A 6,000-nucleotide genomic window follows, 5' to 3' on the forward strand; every position below is an offset into this window, starting at 1 on the left:
AGTTTCAGAAATGAAACAAAAACGAGTTTGACACCCCCTGCTCTAACACATCATTTGACTTTGTCACAAAGCCCCAGCAAAGAAGACCTCCGCCCGCCCCGCCCGTTGATGAAAAAGCGTCCAGCCGAGCCATATTTTGTCATTTTGATGTTGACAATGACCACCCCCCCCCCCCCCCCCCCAGGGGAGACCGTGACGCGTGACAGCTGCTGCCTGTTCATATTGATTAAACGACAGCCGGGATCATTTAGCGATTTACCAACTGACGGCGCTTGAACTGGCGGCGACGCGGCCCTCCCTCGGGGGCCCGTTAGCCTTGACAGCATGTTCACATGCGGCCCCTTTAATGGCAACATCATCCTCCATGAACGCCACCGTGAGCCCCGTAGGACCCGTTTCAGCTTCCACTGTTCATTTTTACGCCGGAAAGGATCAGCGTAACGTTCGGCTGGAAAAAAAAAATATATACGTTACAACGGGCCACATCATGGATGCCAGATGTGGGCCACATCATGGATGCCAGATGTGGGCCACATCATGGATGCCAGATGTGGGCCACATCATGGATGCCAGATGTGGGCCACATCATGGATGCCAGATGTGGGCCACATCATGGATGCCAGATGTGGGCCACATCATGGATGCCAGATGTGGGCCACATCATGGATGCCAGATGTGGGCCAAGTGTACATGCCGTGTCTGCCCCACAGCTGGGCCAGGCCAATTTTGCTGGCTGGGTGTTGTTCATAAGTAAGGTCGCGGGGGCTTTTCGGGCTTTTTGAAGGGCTTTTCGCCCTTTGCTTGGAAAAATTCCGTCAGTTGTGGAATATCGGAGAAACATTAGCCGCATGCGTGTCCTTGAGAACATGCCAAGCGTGATTCAAAGGGGTGACGCCTCAGTCACTCGAGTCTTCTCGCCAGTGATTGACAGCTAGCCAGGGGACACAAACACAGGCACTATTGATTTGGAGTCGCCTTCCAACCCATCTCGGGCGGGGGGGGGGGGGGGGGCGTGTCGGCTAGGACTACTTTGTTGTGTATCGCCAGCGCAAACTTTGCACTGGAGCATCTCCACGGTACCGAGAAACAACAGAAGTTTGGATCAACTCGAGGCGCTCGTGGTGGAGAACGTGCTGGAGTTGGGGCCGATCTGATATCTCGCCTTGCCGAAATTTAAAGCGACATAAAATTGAAAAATTCAAAATGGATGTCAAGCCGTTAGAGTAGCAGATGCTGCTAATGCCATCTCACAAATTTCCCAAATTGCTAACAGTCAATTGAGTACAAATTGGTCACATAATTGTCGTCACTGACTCCCACCAACCCCCCCCCCCCCCCCCCCCAGAGATTTCCCTAAACAAGGTTCTTCCGAGAGTCTTTTGTTGTGGCGTCAGGATGCAAGAGGAACGCAAACCTTTTGTCAGCGAGGCCGTCAACTTTTAGGACTAGTGAACAAACGGACGCGCCGCAGAAACCGGGCCAAATCATTTGAAAGGCGCTCGGTGAACAAAAAGCGGAAATACACAACCCCCCCCCCCCCCACAAACAAACAAATACAAGAGGCCCGAGAGCCACGTCGTCCGTGACGGCTGCCTAATAAGGCGAAATACCCGACGCCGAGTCATCTCCCCCAGCGCTAAACTGTCCACTCATGAAAAACAGACATGCAACAGCGGCAACTCTCGCTTTCTGCATGCCTGCCGACAACAGCGCCCCCCCCCCCCCCCGCTGCTCTCTCGCTTCTTCCATTCTCTCTGCTTACACACCTTTCGCTCTCCCCCCCCGCTGCCGCCCCCCCCCCCCCTCATCTTCCTCCTTCTCCTCACTCCTCGACTCGTCTCGGTAAGTAGGATAAGGCCTGGAGAGCTCCGTCGTCGTGGTAACTGCCAGAAGCATTCAGTTTGAAGTTTGAGGAGGTCAGTTTGCGGGTCAGCGTGCCCCCTCCCACCCGACACCCCCCCCCCCCCCTCACACGCACAGACACACACACACGAGTAGGGGTGCTGTGGGGAGCCCTTCATGGGCCTTGGCCCATATACATAAGATGGGGAAGGAGTGGTGGGGGCGGGGGGCGGTTTCTTGGATATTTGCGCTGAGGGGGGGGGGGGGGGGGGCACTGTGAAGCTCAGCATCCACAGAACTTTGAGTGACTGAAATGTAGCTGATTATAATGTTGGTGATGGGCTTCCCTTTTTTGTTTTCTTTTCTACAAGACACACGAATACGTACGCCGTCCCGGACGTGACATTTGCGAGAGTGAAAAATAAAAAAATTTTTGGTGGCACACGCTGGTACTGTTACGTAGGCGCGAAGAATGATTTTGTGGCTTCATACGCATGGACAACAACGTGAAAATAGCGCAAAATAGTTCGAAAGTGCGCAGGAAGTTGCCGCGGAGGCATCCGAGTAGGCCGTCGAGAGCCGGCGAGATTGATTTTTTATTGTTTCGGAAATGCTTCTTGCAATTTGAGCGAACGAGACGGTGGCTCCACATCAAAAAACGGGAATTCCTCCGACCTTTTCAATTGCGAAGGTCAAATCCCGTTAAAAGGGCTTCTTCGGGCCGCAAAGGGAAAAGCGTGTTTGTCTGGCCGTTCGAGCAAACTCATCTCGGCGACATTTTTCTTGGAAGGCCAATGAAAAGTCTTGCGTCCGGTATCTGCTCGCATCTTGCCTTCACGTCTGCCCCCCCTGCCCCCCCCCATCTCCATTTCTGATGGAAATGTTTTCAGTCAGTTGGTGGCTGAAACTCAGCAGGTGGTCCCCCAAATCCACCGTCACCCCCGGCAACCTCTGTCCAGCCAATCCAAATGCTGCCTTTCTGGCCACTCCGCTTAGTTGGCCGTGACAGGGCTCTGTGTGTGTGTGTGTGTGTGTGTGTAGGCGCTTGTGTGTGTTTGTGTGTGTGTGTGTTCCAGTAGCTCCTGTGGATGAGCTGAGCCTCTCGAGTGGTCGTTGAAAGTTTATTGCAAAGCTGTTAAAACTTCATTTGGTTGTTGGTTTGGAAACAAGTGTTTGCGCCCCCCCCCCCCCCCCACCCAAAAAAAAAAATCATCATCTCATTTTGTTCACAGATGCGCCCTCCCCCAACTCGGGACTGGCTTTCAAAAACGTTCTCGACACGGCGTCGTTTCGATCTCGTTCCTCGTGGAAGCGATGAGTCCAGCAAAATGAAGCTTTCCACAAATGAAGCTTTCCACAAATGAAGCTTTGCCAAGGCTTTTCCCAAAGCGCTCGAAGCCTCACCGCGGTTGCGGATGGGCCGGATCGCAGCTGACTCGGGCGAGAGGCGGGACGCGCCCTTGCCCCGCCGCCATCATCATCATTCCTCGTTTTTCGTATTTCGGGAAGCGAGCGACAAGTAGTGTAAATGTCCGCTCTTGCATTCGCTTTGATTGGCTTTGAGTGTCTGTGAGTGGCGGGTCCATCCCAGCCACTTTGCGGGTCCCCAGATTGAGCGCTTCGTCGTGTGTGTGTGTGTGTGTGTTCTGGAAACCAGAGAGAGCCAAATGAATCCGTAATTAACGGCGATGATGAACCCGCAACTCCCAAAGCGCTTCCACGCCCCAAATTTCCCAGCCATGAGGTGGCCAAGGCTATCCCAAGGGGGTCCGCAAAATAAAAACGTCATCAGCCGTCGAGATCCATTGTTAGATGGAATAAAAGGTCAGCAACATTAGTTACAAATATAAGGCGGCCCGGTAGTCCAGTGGTTAGTACTTCGGCTTCACAGTGCAGAGGTACCGGGTTCGATTCCAGCTCCGGCCTCCTTGTGTGGAGTTTGCATGTTCTCCCCGGGCCTGCGTGGGTTTTCTCCGGGTGCTCCGGTTTCCTCCCACATTCCAAAAAAACATGCGTGGCAGGCTGATTGGACGTTCTAAATTGTCCCTAGGTGTGAGTGTGAGTGCGAATGGTTGTTCGTTTCTGTGTGCCCTGCGATTGGCTGGCAACCGATTCAGGGTGTCCCCCGCCTACTGCCCGAAGACAGCTGGGATAGGCTCCAGCACCCCCCCGCGACCCTAGTGAGGATCAAGCGGCTCGGAAGATGAATGAATGAATGAATGAGTTACAAATATACAGACACTCGTTACCAAGCTCGAGCTAAGTGACAAACGCAAGGCGGCTACGCGCGCCGTTAGCAAAACGCAAGTTGGTCGCCGATTGTAGTGACATGTCATCAATTACCTGAGAAAAAAACACCCCTACCCCCAAAAAAAGGCATTTCCACAATGATTGGTTTCATTAGTTTTGTAAAAAAAAAACAAAACCAAAAAAAAAAACCCAGAATCAGTGAGTTTTCGTTTTTTTAATGTTTTCAGCATTTTTATCATCTTGTTCACAAAATTGTTTTCCCAATTTTAGCGTCAATTATTTTGTTACTTTTCGATTTTTGGGTGATTAGGAGAGGCCAAATTAGATCGGATAAGCTTTATTGTCAAATGTACTGTATGTGTAACACACGGCACGGATGACATTTCTTCCCTCTCAACATAAAACAAGAGGAGCCGCCGCTGCGGGTGTCTGCGCCGCTATCGAGAGAAAAGTTAACCAAAAAAAAATGACAAAATAATACAAAAACAACACATGAGACACAAAATGAAGCTCAAAGCGCGAGTTATCGTGCGTCGCCTTTGTAGGTCATGAGTGCCTACGTCGGTATATGTGTTGAGTTGAGTTTTTTTTTTTTGGTCAAGTTGGCATTCGAGGTGCTGCGCGCGCGTGTGCGCACGTGTTGGCGCTTTGTATTGAAATTGCTGCGTGCAGTAAAACACGGATTTGGTGGCGTCAGCACACAGACACAAACAAAGCCAGAATCCCAAACCCTTTTCCAACGACACACAATCCCTCTGGACACTGCCGGGGGGGTGGGGGGGGGTCGTTTTGGGTGCCGGTCGCATGCAAAAGCGGGCTAACGCAAGTCGAACGAGAGAAACGGACTTGGCGCCAGGACAATTTCAAATTCAAATTTCAACTTCAGCAGTTCATTCGGTTGATCTTATCGCGTGGACGCACCGGGCGAGCGCAACCCAAGCAAAAGTGTCGTTTACGGGAAACTCACGACGTACGCGGAGCAAAAATACACGCAAGTGTAACCCACTACGCCATGATGTCAAACTGCAGGCCCGGGGGCCAGATCTGGCCCGCCACCTCATTCTATGTGGCCCGCGAAAGCACCTCAAACATGTCAACTTCTACAATGCGACCCGCGCCAAAAATGAGTTTGACCCCCCCTTGCACTACGCCCTCATATCATATTTTGCAGTATTAGAGCAACCGACGGCGAGATGGGGGCTAAATTTAACTAGCGGCGTCAAAAGTGGACAATGTCATCCGCTGTGTCGCGTGTCGTCGCGTCGAACGATCGACTGTGTCAACGGTGTCAAGTCGTGCCGAATGACACCAAGGCAGCTCTACTGTGAGCCTTTATGGACTTACTTATGGAACAGAGAGATTTTATTTATTTATTTGGGGGGCGGGGGGTGGGGGGGTGGCACACAACGGATCAATTATTGCCTTTTGCGTCTTTTCATTGAATGAGCTTCTGTCCCGAATGTAAGAGTTGCTCCGCAGATGAGTGTATGTCCTGTCCCCCCCCCCTTCCCCCCCCCCCCCTCTGTTTTGTTGTCTTGTTGTTTTTGAGCTGCGGGTTGTTGGAGGCAGACAGGTCCTCATTGTACTCAAGGAAGGAAGATTTGAGTTGTACTGCTCCCCCCATTCACCCAAATCTGGAGTCGGGCAAGCGCTGTGTGTGGGGGGGGGGGGCGTTTGTATTTGTGTGCGCGTACAGTGCGGGCGTGTGTACGACGACGGTCCAAAGCGTCCTGGGTGCCCGGGGGAGAGTTGAAGAGGGCAAGCAGTGTCCTCCGCCTTTGACCCATGGGGGGGGGGGGGGCTTTGCCACACTATGAAAAAGAAAAGTGTTGAAGTTACTGGATTTTATTTCACCAAGAGGTTGCACAAAATAAAATCTGGTTCCAGATAGCTTTTTTTTTTTTTTTT

General features: G+C 51.9%; 2 long non-coding RNA genes across 3 annotated transcripts in view; both read left to right on the plus strand.

The window, feature by feature from the left end:
- LOC127606044 (uncharacterized) overlaps positions 1 to 3,681 on the plus strand; it is a 67,748-nt gene extending 64,067 nt beyond the window's left edge. Inside the window, exon 4 of the long non-coding RNA XR_007963720.1 lies at positions 3,075 to 3,681. This is a non-coding gene — a long non-coding RNA (uncharacterized LOC127606044). The remainder of the gene's footprint in view (positions 1 to 3,074) is intronic.
- LOC127606045 (uncharacterized) overlaps positions 1 to 6,000 on the plus strand; it is a 129,579-nt gene that overhangs the window by 92,007 nt on the left and 31,572 nt on the right. The gene's annotated exons all lie outside the window — the stretch shown is intronic.

Source organism: Hippocampus zosterae, chromosome 8 (assembly GCF_025434085.1).
Source record: "Hippocampus zosterae strain Florida chromosome 8, ASM2543408v3, whole genome shotgun sequence".
NCBI lineage: Eukaryota > Metazoa > Chordata > Actinopteri > Syngnathiformes > Syngnathidae > Hippocampus > Hippocampus zosterae.